Below are 16,386 nucleotides of genomic sequence, written 5' to 3'. Positions count from 1 at the left end.
TATTCTGGATACAAGTTCCTTATCAGATATAGTTCTGCAAATATTTTCTCCCAGGCTGTGGGTTCTCTTTCACTTTCTTGATGGTTTTGTTTGAGTCCAAAACCATATTTCTATAGTTTTCTATGAGTCTGGCTAATGCTGTTTTTAATTATCTACTGCCTAATTCCATGTAACTTTAAAACTTAAGGAGGTTTAGTTCCTTTACTGGCAAAATGCTGGTTGCGGCCTCCCATACCCTTGTTGAGGGCTCCTCTTTTTGCTCCTCTGCTCTGTTTTGTGGACAGAACTTATGGGAAGTAATTTTATATTGGGAAGAGTTTGATAGTCCACCTTAGCTTTTTGTTGGGAAAGGAACAACTTTAAAGTCATAGCTGTTTATATGCAGATCATGTCCAGATTCACACATCCAGTATTTACTGTTCATCAAAATCAGCTAGGGATTCTAAAAAGTCCTAATGCCAAGGCTGCAACCAAGACCAATTTAATCAGAATCTCTGGGGGAAGCGTAGGGGGATCCAGCCATCAGTGGCTTTGAAAGCTATCCAGATAATTCCTATATTTATCTGAAGCTGAGAACTACTGTGGTAGAGTCCCCTGCTAGACATCATTTCATTCATTCGTTAATTCAACAAATACTCATTGAAGGTTGGCTGTGTTCTAGACACACTGTCAGGTGCTAGGTATTTAATGGTCAATAAGGCAAAAATAGTCTGCTTAAAATCTAGTGGGGAAAGACAGATGCTAAACAAAAGATATGAATAATCATTTAACTGCAGCTGTGAGCTAAGTGTTTAGTAGATATCTCCATTTAGATTTCCCCTAGTTCATTGTGTCAAAAACTGAACTCTTAATCACTCTTGTCCAAATCATTTCATCCTCATATAGTTTCTAATCTGGTAATGTCCACTTCAGTCATCCAAGCCTTGATATTTACCTCTCTCCTTTGTTTTTCATTCAATCAGTGTCTCATTTCTGCCTCCATCATGTCATGTAACTGATCCTTCCTCTCAGTCCCCCTTGCTGTTATCTTAGGGCAAGTCCTCACATCTCATGCCTAAATTACTGCAGTTACCTACACCTGGTTTCTATCCCTAATTCTAGATTGGTTCCCTTCCAATCCAGTCTCCGTAATATCATTGGAATGATTATCCTAGACTGCAAGTATTTAATGGATCCTCAAATCTTACAAGATAAAATCCAAGCTCTTTTTTTTAAAAAAGATTTTATTTATTTATTTGACAGAGAGAGAGCACAAGCAAGGGGAGTTGCAGGCAGAGGGAGAAGCAGGCTCTCTGCAGAGCAGGGAGCCTGATGTGGGGCTCGATCCTAGGACCCTGGGATCATGACCTGAGCCGAAGGCAGGCACTTAACCGTCTGAGCCACCCAGGTGCCCCCAAATCCAAGCTCTTTACATGTCCCTCTAGGATCTGCCAATTTTTGTAACCTTATCTTTAATACGAAAACCACTCTCTTCTTATGCCAATTGTTTTGGTTATGTTGTTTGGTTGTGTATTGCTACGTAACAAAACATCTCAAAACTTAGTGGCATAAAACAACAACTGCTTATGATCTAGGAATCCCAGAATATAATTTCTACAGCATTTTATTGATCAGGCAAGTCACTAAGGTCAGTCCACGGTAGAGGAATTAGATCCCACCTCTCACTAGGAGGAGCGGCAAAGAATTTGTGGATGTCTCTAACCTGCCATACCAAGGGTACCACATCTAGTGAATCATCGGTCTATTTTTTTTTCTTTTTTCTCTTTTTTTTTAAGATCTATTTTTTTTTCTTTTCTCTCTCTCTCTCTCTCTCTTTTTTTAAGGTCTATTTTTTCTAATACCATTCCATTTGCATCTTCCCCAATTTCTCAGCTTGGCAGATTTATGCTCTTCCAGACTTAACTTCAGTATCACAAAGCCTTTCTTGAGTGACAAGGCAAGTGCATGATGTTTTTTCAATGACTTAGCATTTACTGAGTACAAGGCAACATGCTCCCCAAAAGAAACCAAGCCCTGGCCTCTGGGCTAGGAACCATCGAGGTGGAGTTGATCCTTCTCCCTTTTCTGCCACGACTGTATATTGTATTTATGCCTATGTCACATTTGTCTTGTGGTTATAAATATGATTGCTGGGCTACTAAAGTGACCTCCTCAAATTCTCTGATTTCATCTAAATTCTCTCAGTTGGCAGGTAACTGAAATCATTGTACAAAAAAAAAGAAAAAATAAGCATGGGAGGAGGGCAATATATATTATCTCAGGATTATGAAATTGATTTGTTAAAAGGGAGGGATGGTGCTGGTATCTGGCATGACTGGATCCAGGCAGAAAATAATACCAAGTGGTCTTACTCTTACTCCCCTTACTCTCTCCCTCTCCTCCTTCCTCTCCTTCCTCTTCTCGTTTCTTCTCTTCCATTACCCCTCACTCTGCTTCAGGCTGTGTAGTGGCTTCCTTCACTCCTACTGCAGACACTGTTCCTTCACACGATGGATTGTTTGGCTATGATGGTACTAGGTTTTCAGGACGGTGTCCCCACAGGCAAATGGCAGTCTTTGCTATTAGTCCCAGATGAAAATTCCTGAAAGGAGAGTCACTAAGGCTGGGGGAATGGAGCATTGCAGTTGGCCAATGCTGTCATGCTGGGGAAGGGCTGGTCTCTTATCAGAAAGGTGGTGGAGAACTGTCTCAGGTCAAAAACCACCGGCTACGTAGCATTCGTCTCTGTTTCCCCACACCTCTGCAGAGTCATTGACACATAGCAGGAGCTTCCTAAATCTTTATTGCAGGAAATGAATGAATGAAGGAGTTGATGAATGAATGAATGAATCCTTGACTTGAAATATTTTCCTCTCTGCACACAAGTCCTAATTCTATGAAATGCTCTCAGACATTTCTCACTGACTACGGAAGTAGTCAGGAATTTTGCTGTTTAATCACTTTATGGCCACTCTGTGCGAACCTGCCTTATAGTTACTGACACATGAAAGAACATGACTAAAATTCCAAATCCCTAGGCTTTATTTGGTTTCATCTTTAGTCTGGGTTTGTTTTTGTTTGTTTGTTTTTCTCCACATAGACTGCTCACTTATTAGCACTGGTGCTGCAACACAACAGTTTCCAGTGAAGATGCTGAGCTGTGTGGAGGGGGCAGAACAGGTGAGGCTCAGATCAGTGAGTGGCAGGCTCCTATTTCTTCCGCTCATTCTTGTCATGGTCCCACTTGGCTGAGAAGCCCTGAATTGGGTTGACCTTCATGTTGAGTATCCTCTTGGTGTGCTTGGCCACCCACTCCTCTTCAAAGGTGTGTGGGACAGGGCTGTACACGGAGTGCTTCTCCCAATTCAGACTGAGAGCGGTGAAGCCGATGAAGAACATGGCGGTGCCCACAACCATCTTCCACTCATTCGTGTTCCTGTTCCTTTCAGCAAAGCTCTCATTGAACTGGATATGGTACAATTCAACTTTCTCCTCAATGGAGAGGCTGCTCCAGGGAGCTGCCTTCTCTTTCAAGGCCTTCTGGGTGGCAGAGAGGTTCTTGGCGGGGGCCACATCAGGCAGGGGATAGTCACCCCAGTCGTCGTCACTTGGGAGAGCATAGTCTTCACTCTTCATGACACTTCCATGTGCTTGAACACACACTGAGATGGAACTGCTTGCTTGCCAATTAGGCTAAACACTGGTAGCCACCATTCCGCCGCGACTGCCCTCTGTGCCCTCTGTGCCCTAGTCTGGGTTTCTTAGATCAGGAAAGATTTGGGAAGTGTGGAATGTCCCTGTGGAAGATCCTTCAGGAAATCAGAGAGCTTCCGCGTGAGTCAGTGCTGGGGTTGGGGCTAAAATGCAGCTGTGAGGGTCAGGCATGTCTCATTACCAGCACCAGGAGCTCTCCTGGAAAGCCGCTGCAGGTTCTGGAGACCTCAGTGCAGGCAGCAGTCAATCCACAGCTTCTCCCAAAGGTTGGTGACTGAGCAGCAAGCTTTTGAAAATTCTTTCTGGATCTTTCATTCACATTCACTGTGGTCAGAGAGATGAGAGAATGTGGAAGACTCTTCGTGACTTCATTCTCACCAGAGGTTATTTCTTTGGCCACTAGTAAGAAGAAATGGTCAGAATCTTATGGGGAAGAGAAAGAAAGGCTAAATGATTTCTGCAGCTCTCATACCTTCCCAGAGTAAGTCTAAGCCCATCTGCCAGGGCCTGGTTCATTCTCTTTTACGACATGTTGCCTGCACTCAGTAAGTGCTAAGTCATAGGAAAAACAACATGTAATCCCCTCAACATGTAATAGTCAAAGAAACACTAGGCCACTGGTATTGCCGTTGGGCTCTCACCTCAAGAGCCCAGATTCCCTGATTCATCAAGACACTAGGATGGTGATAAATAAGCCAAGTCTTTGCATTTAGTGGCCTTTTTTTTCTGATGGAGGACACAATCAAAACTAGAAACAAATATGTGGAAATAAATACACATGTGAGATAGTTTCAGTTTATGATAAATGTTATAAACGTCTGATTTGTAATGTGTTGAATAGACTAGGATTTAGGGCAGACTTTAGGGTTGATGGCTAGAGAAAGTTCTCTGAAGAAATAACTTTTGAGCAGATACCTGAATGAGAAGAAGGAGTCAATTATGTGAGGATCCACTGAAGAAGGAAGAACAAATGTCAGAGAGAGTGAACTTGATGTGTTCAAGAGATATGAAGAAGGTCCTTATGGCTGGAGTGTACTGAGCCAGGGGAAGAAAGTAGGTAGGACCAGACCATGAGGGACCTTGTGGGCCAGGCAGGAACTTTGTATTTTATCTTAATTGCAGTGGAGGATTTTAAACAGGCAAATTACATAATTATTATTATTATTTTAAGATTTTATTTATTTATTTGACAGAGAGAGAGAGATAGCGAGAGCAGGAACATAAGCAGGGGGAGTGGGAGAGGGAGAAGCAGGCTTCCCACCGAGCAGGGAGCCCGATGTGGGGCTCGATCCCAGGCCCCTGAGATCATGACCTGAGCCGAAGGCAGACGCTCAACGAATGAGCCACCCAGGCGCCCCAAATTACATAATTAGAATTCATGCCCTTTATCTGTATTGTCCAGTATGGTAGCCACTAGCCTTATGTGGCTATTCAAAGTTAAATCAATTAAAATTAACTAAAATTTAGTTACCAAGTTACAGCAGACACATTTCAAATAACTATGTGGTTAGTGGCAGCCATATTGGAAGTGTAGGCATAGAATATTTCCACTGGAAGTGTAGGCACAGAACGTTTCCATCATTGCAAAAAGTTCTGTTCTAGAGAGAGCAGAAGCAGTTAGAGGCTACCACTAGTTCAAGGTAAAGACATTGATATCTTAGACTAGGGGCTATAATAGCAGAGATGGCGAGGAGTGTTGTACTTGGGGTAGAGTTGGAAGGTAAAGTTCACAGGACTTCCTGATGAATTGTTTATGAGGGAATGAAAGGAAGAGATGAATTAGCTATATTTGCCAGTCTACTTTGTCAGAGGTAGAAGGATTAGAAATATTTACATGCAGAAGAAATAGATCTCTGTTGGCTCAATGGAATAGAACTCATCCTTCACCTGGAAGAGAGCAAAAATCTTTAAAAATCATGGAGATATATACATGACCAAAAATTGCTTGCAGGAATTTGTGGGGAACTAGTGGATATTGGAACAGGTCAGTGGGGTCTATCACTAAAGTGGTAGAGCTCATTTTCAGGGAATTTTGATCACTGCTGATGGATACCCTGCAAATCTCATTTCTGATTTCAAAGAGATCATCTTTTTCACATCTTCTCCAAAAAAACCAGTTTCTTTGCCATTAAAAAAAATAATAACTTACTTTTCTCTGAAGTTCAACCTGATGCTGCGGGTACTAAAGGTCATTAACAAGAAATACTTGGGGGGCACCTGGGTGGCTCAGTCAGTTAAGTGTCTGCCTTCAGCTCGGGTCATGATCCCAGGGTCCTGGTATTGAGCCCTGTGTCAGGGTCCCTGCTCTGCCTCTCCCTCTGCCCCCACTCCTCCCTGGCTTTTGCTCTCTCTCAAATGAATAAATAAAATCTTTAAAAAAAAAAAAAAAGAAATACTTGAGCACTGGGAGCTTGATTATCCATTTTGCTGAGAAATTAGTAATTTAAAAACTGTAAGAGCAAATATTCCACTGTGGTTCCTATTCCTATTCATGAAAGGATTTATTTGTGGAGAACAGGCCTTCACTGGAGAAGGATTTACAAGGTCAAGTCTTAAATGCTCAGCTGACTCCTTAAGGACTCTGTGATATCAGATAAACTATCTACCACCTCTGAGCCTTCATTTCCTCACCTATGAAATGAGATTAGAAATCTCTGCTGCCTTTTATAAATATTATGAGCTTTAAATTAGATGAAGAAGTGATAACACCACTTGACATTTATTAAGGACTTATTATGTGCCAGGCACTGTGTTAAGCAGCGTGATGAAGCTAAGACAGACACTGTGCTAAACTTAGGAGCTTAAAACAACAACCATTTTATTTACTCATGATTCTGTGAGTCAGCAATTTGGGCTGGACTCAGCTGAATGGTTTTTCTGCTTTCTTGCCTGTGGTTATGCATATGGCTGCAAATTATCTGGCAGATCTGATAGCCTAACTTGTTGTCCCTTCTCCTATGTCTGGCAATGAGTGGTCACTGTTAGCTGCTTGGTATCAGGACCCTCCACTGGGACATCTTGTCTCTCCTTCACTGACCTCTTATCCTCCAGTAGCCAGGCCAGCCTTCTTCACATGGAGGTTTCAGGACAGAATTCCAAGAAGTAAGAGCAGAAGCTGCAAGGCTCATTGAATTCTAGGCTTAGAAATCCCACATATCACTTCCATGACATTCTATCGATCAAAGCAATTTACAGGTAGAACCCAGATCCAAGGGTAGGGTGATTAACTGTATGCTTTTATGGGGGGAGAGGAAAATCACAGTGTAAATGGGGGGGCATACAAGGATAGGAGGAGTTATATTAGTCATCTCTGTGAACAATTTACTGTGCTTGTCAACATACAACCTCATCTAACCTGCACAGCAATATTGTTTTCCTCATTGGACAGATGAGGAAATAGGCACAATGAGGTTGAATAACTTGCTCAAAGTCACATCATCAGTGAGTGCCTAAGCTGGGATAGGAACCCAGGCAGCCTGACTCTGGAGGCCATGCTCTTTTATTAAGTTCTTACAATGGAAATCACATTATGATAGAGATTACTTATGTTTGCCTATGTCCAGTTCTTTCCTTCTGGGGCACATGATAGACTACACTTCCCACCCCTTATAGTTTAAGTGGGGTCATGTGACTGGTTCTTGGCCAATGGAGGCATTTAATAGCAGGTGTAAATTCTTCATTCTCCTTTATCCCTTACCTCTAATGACCCTAGAAACCAAGGGTTGAAGTGGTGGAGCTATAAGCTAGAAGTAGATCCAATTGCTGAGTTAGGATTCAAAAGGAAGCTGCCAGATCTGCAGCAGAAAAGAAAATTGCATGTGTTAAGCCACTGAGTTTTTGAGATTTATTATTGTAGTGAAGCCAATTCTCTCCTGATTAATACAAGCCTCACTGTATTTTTCTACTTGTAAAGTGAAGCCATAATCTTATAAAAATTTTAATTAAACAGTAAAGAATAAAGAAAAATTTAAAAATCATTCCAAATTCTACTACCCAGGGTCAACAATTCTCAATCTCCTGGTGAATATCATGACAGATAATTCTCTATGTATAAGAATATATGCACAATTTATATAAATAAGTTCTTTTGTCATCAAACAATGTAATTTCGAAGTTGTTCTTGGTCAAATTAATAGCAACCTATGTAGGAAGCTCTTTGAAATGTATACCATACAACAGGAAGGTTTTTGAGAACACACAGTATAGGGGTTAAGAGTATGGGTTCTACATCTTGGGTGCTTGAGTTTAAATCCTCACCCCATGGGGCGCCTGGGTGGCTCAGTTGGTTGAGCGACTGCCTTCGGCTCAGGTCATGATCCTGGAGTCCCTGGATCGAGTCCCGCATCGGGCTCCCTGCTCGGTGGGGAGTCTGCTTCTCCCTCTGACCCTCCTCCCTCTCATGGGCTCTCTCTCATTCTCTCTCTCTCAAATAAATAAATAAAATCTTTAAAAAAAAAAATCCTCACCCCATCACTGACTTTGAGAAAGTTACTTAATCTTTCTGTGCCTCAATTTCTTCAACTGTAAAACAGGGGGGTAATAATAGTACTTACTATACAGTGATTTATACATTCCACCTAGATGTGCAAAGAAAATGTAGCTTTTTTACTTCCTGTAGGAGATCTTTCTCATAACCCACTGCTAGATAGCAGAGGGCTGCTTTGGGGGGTGAAAGAGACCATGTTACCTTCTTCTGGTTTTAAAGACTTCCAAGGAAGTATTTAGCCAGTCAAAAATCTGTCTTCATCATGGAGCTATTGCCCCCTTCCCTCATCATATTTTCCCCAAAGATGGTATAAAGAAAACCTGTCTTTGTCCTATGCTTGTCTTTTCCTCTCAGGGCGCTGTCTCACTCGCAACACCTCTGACACAGCTGTGTGGGAGTTTTCCTTCACCAAGCAGTTCTCCGCAACACCACCTGGATGTCCTATAATTTAACTAGTTCGGGCACTATCCACCTGGAGGTAGCATCAGATCTTACAGGTTAAGGGCTCAAACCCGCAACTGTCCTGACCCTACCTCACAGGCCACTTGCAAGCTCAGGTTGTCACCTGTACTTGACCCATCCGCTCTAAATCAGAAGTTCTCACAACCCCTTCCTTGGGTTCAATTAATTTGCTAGAGTGGCTCACAAAACTCAGGAAAACACTTTATGTACTGATTACCAGTTTATTATAAAAGGATATGAGACAGATGTTGGTGGGGATGCGGAGAAAGGGGAACCCTCCTACACTGTTGGTGGGAATGCAAGCTGGTGCAGCCACTCTGGAAAACAGTATGGAGGTTCCTCAAAAAGTTGAAAATAGAGCTACCATATGATCCAGCAATTGCACTCCTGGGTATTTACCCCAAAGATACAAAAGTAGGGACCCGAAAGGCTACGTGCACCCTGATGTTTATAGCAGCAATGTCCACAATAGCCAAACTGTGGAAAGAGCCAAGATGTCCATCAACAGATGAATGGATAAAGAAGATGTGGTATATATATACAATGGAATATTATGCAGCCATCAAAAGGAATGAGATCTTGCCATTTGCAACGACGTGGATGGAACTGGAGGGTATTATGCTGAGCGAAATAAGTCAAACAGAGAAAGACATGTATCATATGACCTCACTGATATGAGGAATTCTTAATCTCAGGAAATAAACTGAGGGTTGCTGGAGTGGGGGGTGGGGTGGGAGGGATGGGGTGACTGGGTGATGGACACTGGGGAGGGTATGTGTTCTGGTAAGCGCTGTGAATTGTGCAAGACTGTTGAATCTCAGATCTGTACCTCTGAAACAAATAATGCAATATATGTTAAGAAAGAAAAAAAGAAGAAGAAGAATGTAGCAGGAGGGGAAGAATGAAGGGGGGGAAATCGGAGGGGGAGAAGAACCATGAGAGACAATGGACTCTGAAAAACAAACTGAGGGTTCTAGAGGGGAGGGGGTTGGGAGGATGGGTTAGCCTGGTGATGGGTATTGAGGAGGGCACGTTCTGCATGGAGCACTGGGTGTTATGCACAAACAATGAATCATGGAACACTATATCTAAAACTAATGATGTAATGTATGGGGATTAACATAACAATAAAAAATTAAAAAAAAAAAAAGGATATGAGAAAGGATGCAGATGGACATCCAGATGGAGAGGGACATGTAGGGCAAGGCATGTGGGAAGGAGCTGTGACATTTCCGTGCCCTCTCTGGCCAGCCATTCCTCCAGCACCTGCATGCGCTTATCAGCTTGGAAGCTCTTCACACCCCATGCTTTGGGGATTTTTATGGAGGCTTCCTCAGGTAGGCATGATTGATCATTAACTCCATTTTCAGACCTTCTCCCCTCCCTGGAGAAAGGAGGGTGGGAATGAAAATTCCAAGCTTCTTATCATGGCTTGGTCTTTCTGGTGACAAGCAACTCATTCAAGAGCCCATCAAGAGTCACCTCAGAACAAAAGACATTCACCCATTAAATTCCAAGGGATTTATGAGCCCTGTGTTAGGTATGGGGTCAAAGACCAAACATTAGAACAAAAGATACTCCTAGTGTTCCTTTTTTAAAGATTTTATTTATTTATTTGAGAGAGAGTGAGAGAGCACCAGCAGAGGGAAGGGGCAGAAGGAGAAGCAGGCTCCCTGCTGAGCAGGGAGCCCGATGTGGGACTTGATCCCAGGACCCTGGGATCATGACCCGAGCCGAAGGCAGATACTAAACCAACTAAGCCACTGGTGTCCCATCTTTCTGTATTCTTTGCACACCAGGCACACACTGTAGGGAACAAGGAGCACTGTCTTTTCTTCTACTTTCGTTCAACCCATCCATCACAACCCCTTGCCAGAGGTAGGCAGAATGCTTTGCATGGAGGTCTCATTCCAAGATTCCAAATGGGGAGTGTGTCAAAAACTCCTTTGATTCTGGCTTTTTATTCAAACCTATGTAATAATCCTTTGCTCCCAGACCAGTCAGTTCACATGGCAAATAGCTTACTTCCCCTCCCCACCCTTACCCATGATTTCTAGGTACTGATCAGGACAGGCTTTCTCCTTCATCCTCTTTCCTACGGGGACTGCATTTATGCCGCTCAATCTCCTTGCTCAACTTGAATGACAGAAAGGTAAAATCTTTAGGTGATAAAGACACTACATGGCTCTTGATATGAGTTATAAGTCAACTTAGAGTTAACTGCGAATAGAAATGCATTTATTTAATAATCTCCAATACTCTACCATTAGAGTGTTGTCATCATCGCATCATCATCATATAGGAAGTGCTTATTTCTCCTTCAGTGCCCTTCCACTCTTCTCATGGATTTACACTGCCCACCCAATTTTGGAATTTGTAGTGGTTTTGCCTGTTAAGACAGTCGGAAGGCAGTCCGCCTGCTGTTTGCCTCAAATGCAGGTAATGAGCATTGTACCGCATGGGCTCTTTAACACCCACCCACATGGCCCAAGACATAAGCAGCAGATCCTCCGGCCACTGGAAGCCAGGCACCACTGGGGGGGCTGCTGTGCTTGGGAAGGACAGATTTAAACCATCTTCTTATTTACATTTCTATCCCACAGATATAAATTAATTGTTGGTCTTTTTGTTTTCTATAAACCAACTTGGGTTGTATACATAGCCTACAAATGACCAAGAAATGTTTACATCGGGGACACCTGGGTGGCTCAGTCGGTTAAGCATCTGCCTTTGGCTCAGGTCATGATCCCAGGGTCCTGGGATCGAGCCCTGCATCGGGCTCCCTGCTCCGCGGGAAGCCTGCTTCTCCCTCCCCCACTCCCCCTGCTTGTGTTCCCTCTCTCGCCATGTCTCTGTCAAATAAATAAATAAAATCTTTAAAAAAAAAATGTTTACATCAGTGGCAGCTCAACCAGCAGTGCTCATCTCATACAGACTGAATAAAACCCTGTCTCTGTGTGAGGCCAGGGGCTATCACTAGAACCTCTCCCACTAAGTGCCAAAGCCCCACATACCACACTTTGGCAATTATTTCTCTGAGTGAAGACATGGTTTTTGCATCTCTAGATCAATGGATTTGCCAGACCATATAAGAACCCGAGGGTTCTGGATAAATCTTACTTTTAACAAGCCCTCCAGGTAATTAATGGGATTAAATTGAATTACAGTTCTTTCTTGGTGACTGCATATTATTTAAAAACAAAAACTAAACCTGTTATTCATTTGCTTCCTCTTTAAGGTTAAATTATCCCAAGTGAATCCAGTTAAGGAGACCTCATGTGTATCTCTTTGAGCTGTGGCCAGAAAGAGCCAACAAGAGTCTATGGCATCTTTGAGCTCTTTTCTGTGACTTCATTTTATCTGAAGTTTTGCCAAAATAAAAAATTAAGACCTGTGCCTTGGGGCAGAGTTACAGAACTACAACATGACTCTTGGTTTGCATGGAAGACAAGAAGGCCATCCTGGTCATTGACGTATGCCTGCCCTCACTCGTTAGTCAAGCGCACAGGTGGGACTGCGTGGGAGTCAAAACCGGCACGTTGCCCTCCTCCTCACCGTCCTAGCCCTGGTGAGACATATGCAGCTGGTGTGAGCCCCGTTGCTGGGCTTCCTGAACCTTCTCCCAGAGACTTGCAGAAAGCAGCCTTCAGGTGCAGTTTCCCAGATGGGATTTATCTAATTTCTTTTGAGTTGGTGAGGACTGCCCTGAGAGCTAGAGTTAGATGACTTCTAACCTCGGGAGAGTCGTTTCCACGCTGTCGCAGTTGGTACTGAACCGGTGGTGACTTTCAGTGGAGACTGAATGGCCATGCTCTACACAAGTGCCTGGTGAGTGCCCACGCTCCTCTCCTACCCCCAAGTTTTTCTCTCTCCGCGTTTGAAGTCAGCTATTCTTTCTCTCAAATGCTCTTTGTTCAGTGGTTTTTGGTTAATGTGCTATGAGAGATTAAAGTGGTGACTGGAAAAAATATGTCAAGCTGCAGTTCCAATAACCGAGTATCATTTTGGGCAGCTAAGAGTGCCTATTGCCTGCAGTTTCTTTAAAGTGGGGTTTTTTAGGGGCGTCTGGGCGGCTCGGTCGGTTGAGCGTCTGCCTTCGCTCAGCTCATGATCCCACGGTCCTGGGATCGAGTCCCACATCGGGCTCCCTGCTTGGCGGGAAGCTTGCTTCTCCCTTTCCCTCTGCCTGCCACTCCCCCTGCTTGTGCTCTCTCATTCTCTCTCTCAAATAGATAAATAAAAAAAAAATTTTTTTTAAAAAGACTTTATTTATTTATTTGACAGAGACAGAGGTAGCGAGAGCAGGAATACAAGCAGCGGGAGTGGGAGAGGGAGAAGCAGGCTTCCCGCCGAGGAGGGAGCCCGATGTGGGACTCGATTCCAGGACCCTGGGATCATGACCTGAGCCGAAGACAGACGCTTAATGACTGAGCCACCCAGGCGCCCTAGATAAATAAAATCTTTTAAAAAAAAAAAAAAAAGTAAGGTTTTCTAGTCTCATAATACTGAGCCAAGTCTCGGGGTCATCAGAAAAGGGGCGTGCGTATGCGTGACCGTGTCCTGAGTGTGCACACGGGCTGGGGTTGCAGCGGCTGTAGGCTGGTGCAGGCCAGAGGAGGAAGGAAGGACTAGCGCAGATCCTGGAAATGATAGGTGCTGTAAAGTGCAAAGAGCCATCTCATTTAGGATCTTCCCACCTCCTCAACTTTGTCATCTTCCATTTCAGTTCTTTATGCGATCTTCGAGGACTTAATGTCATTTTCTGTTACGTAAATTATATTTAATAGTTTAATTAATTAGAGGTATTGTATTTATTTGTCTGCCCTCTCTGTTCCACCTCTGAAAATGTCTGTTCCCAGAGGGCAAGAACCTTTATTCATCACCGAATTTCTAATGCCTAATAGGTACTCGTAAAAATTTGTTGAATGAATGAAGGATTGAATGCACTAAGCACTTCACATATATTACCTTCAATACTCTTGTAGAATAATTATAGAAATAGTCTTTTTCTAACTTTTTTTTTTTTTTTTTTTTGCTGTTATATATACTTAACAACAAGAGCCTGTGGGTGAATTGTAGAAATCCAAGTTTAGAGTATGGCATTTGGAATATAAACATCATATAACCTGCTAAAGTGCTTTTATGAAGACTACACACATTGATAAACAAGCAAGGAGTTAAAAACAGTCTATCAAGTTTGCATGCAATCTGTTTTAGGGCTGCTAGTCTCTGCAGTCTGACCACAACTGTTTAAATGTGTCAGTCCTTTCAGTCTTCATTGTCCTAAGTCTAGCCCAGAGCTGCACCTCATTCTTGGCAGAATTCCAGAGTTAAAGATTGTTCCAGAGTCCTCATCTAGGGCCACATAGCCCCACTCAGCCTGTTACTGCTTCCTAAGTAAAGCACCCTGTAGATTTATAGCTTGGATACTTGTCCTAAAGAAAGATTCAGACCTTGGAACAGGGACGGTAGATGCATCAAGCGTCAGAAAAGCATGGGATATTTTTGAATGGTATTGGTTCATGAGTTTTAATCCCTCTTCTTTGTGACTCTGTAAAACCTCTCAAATGAAATCTCTAGGTTTTGCCTTCTCTGACTCTTCTGTTCCTTACAGTTTTGTCTTTTACAAGGTATACCTGTTTTTTAGTGGAGTATAAAATGACAGATCTGCATCTTTGTTTTAATGCCCTGTGAAACCAGAGTCTTTACTGTAGGATAGCATGCCCATGCAAGATTACATTCTTCTCTGTAAGTTACAGTGTCTAAAACAGGGAAAAGAATTATAAATAGTATACATTAATAGTGCTAACTTTCAAAAGATTTAGAAATAGAAAAATTACATACTTGCAAGCTTTCATTTTTGTCTCCTTAAGTCTTAATTATTCCTTTTGAAATTCAGATTTTAATTTAGATGATGTCCATTAAAGTAACATGTAGTACGTATTCTATTAGAAAAAGAGAAATAAGATCGTACCAAAGACAGCCTCTCTCGCATGTTAAGTGAAACATTGATACACGTGCACCCGCACTTGGCTGGTGGAGTGACTTGAAATAATTCTTTTGAGAATGAATTTTACATAATACACAGCAAGAGCTGTTCATAGATTTTTGACCCAATAATTCCACTTTCCATTGGGAAAAAATTAAAATGTCTAGCGACTAGATAATGTAAATTATGAATATCATGTAAATTATATATCTATTGGAAGGAATAGAATTAAATTATATTTCTGTTTACAGTTACATTATATTACACATATAACTATTAAATCATATTTATGAAGACCAGGCACGGAGAAAAGCTTTTATTTTTTAATATAAGTGACAAAGCAGACAGTTATATCACTGGGATTCCACATGTGGAAAAATAGAAATACATCAGATGCAGCTCTTTATTCCCCAGTAGGGCTGTGGCCAGAGCGGCTGTGGTGCTAGTCTCTCTGAGCCATCCAGCTCCATCCTTGTCGCTGCGGGGACACCCGCCCTTGGCACCGCCGTGACTAAGCAGATGACACTTTGTGGTACCCTCAAAGGCCACAAAGGCTGGTTGACGCAGATTCCTGCCACTCCCCAGTTCCTGGACATGATACTGTCTGCCTCTTGAGAAGCTGACCAGGGAGGAGACTGACTAGGGCATCCCCAGCGTGTTCCTCAGGGTCATCTCCTCGGATGGCCAGACTCCTGAGGTGGAGCCCTCCGGCTTTGGGATCTCTCAACGGATACCTCCACACACAGATTTGTAGGCCATACCAAGGGTGTGCTGAGTGAGGCCTTCTCCTCTGACAATGTCGCAAATTGTCTCTGGCTCCATACATAAAACCATCGAGTAGTAGAATACTCTGGGTGTATGCAAATATACTGTCCAGGATGGGAGCCATTCGGAGTGGGTGTCTTGTGTCTGCTTCTCATCCAATAGCAGTGATCCCATCGTTGTCTCCTGTGGCTGGGACAAGCTGGTCCGTGTATGGAACGAGGCAAACTACAAGCTGAAGACCAATCACATCAGCCACGCAGGGTACTCGCACGCTGTGAGTCTGTCTCCAGATGGCTCCCTCTGTGTCTCTGGAGGCGAGGAGGGCCAGGCCATGCTGTGGGACCTCCACAAAGGCAAGCATCTTTATACTCTAGATGGTGGGGACATCATCAGTGCCCTGGGCTTCAGTCCTAACCGTGACAGGCTCTGTGCTGCCACGGGCCCCAGCATCAAGATCTGGGACTTAGAAGGCAAGATCATTGTAGGCGAACTGAAGCAGGAAGTCATCAGTACGAGCAGCGAGGCGGAGCCACCCCAGTGAACCTCTCTGGCCCGGTCTGCTGATGGCTAGACTCTGTTTGCCAGCTACAGGGGTCTCGTGTAGCAGGTGACCATCGGCACCTGCCAGAAATCTATGACAGAGCTTTAGAAATAAAAAAATTGGTTTTCTGACTTTTAAAATTAAAAAAAAAATACATTAGGTGCAAACTGGAAGGAAATACTTATTTTAGAAAGGTAGAATTAGGGGCGCTTGGGTGGTTCAGTTGGTTAAACGTCTGCCTTCAGCTCAGGTCATGATCTCAGGGCCCTGGGATCGAACCCCGTGTAGGGCTCCGTGCTGAGTGGGGAGTCTACGTCTCCCTCTCCCTCTGTCCCTCCACCCTCCCCCACTGCTTGTGCTTGTGTTCCCTTGCGTGCTCTCTCTCTCAAATGAATCTTTTTTTAAAAAAAGGAAAGGTGGAATTAAATATGGTCTCTTTTTAAGTTTTTT

The 16,386-nt window shown here is 43.2% G+C and overlaps 2 pseudogenes; one reads left to right on the top strand and one right to left on the bottom strand.

The window, feature by feature from the left end:
* Positions 1 to 3,189: 3,189 nt before the first annotated feature.
* On the bottom strand, positions 3,190 to 10,728 carry LOC118542518 (cytochrome c oxidase subunit 4 isoform 1, mitochondrial pseudogene; annotated as a pseudogene).
* Positions 10,729 to 13,287: 2,559 nt separating this feature from the next.
* LOC118542519 (small ribosomal subunit protein RACK1 pseudogene) lies at positions 13,288 to 15,999 on the top strand (annotated as a pseudogene).
* Positions 16,000 to 16,386: the final 387 nt, after the last annotated feature.

The sequence above is a fragment of the Halichoerus grypus genome, chromosome 7, assembly GCF_964656455.1.
Source record: "Halichoerus grypus chromosome 7, mHalGry1.hap1.1, whole genome shotgun sequence".
Classification (NCBI taxonomy): domain Eukaryota; kingdom Metazoa; phylum Chordata; class Mammalia; order Carnivora; family Phocidae; genus Halichoerus; species Halichoerus grypus.
Note: the sequence above shows the minus strand (reverse complement) of the source record. Positions and strands in the feature narration are given on the sequence as shown.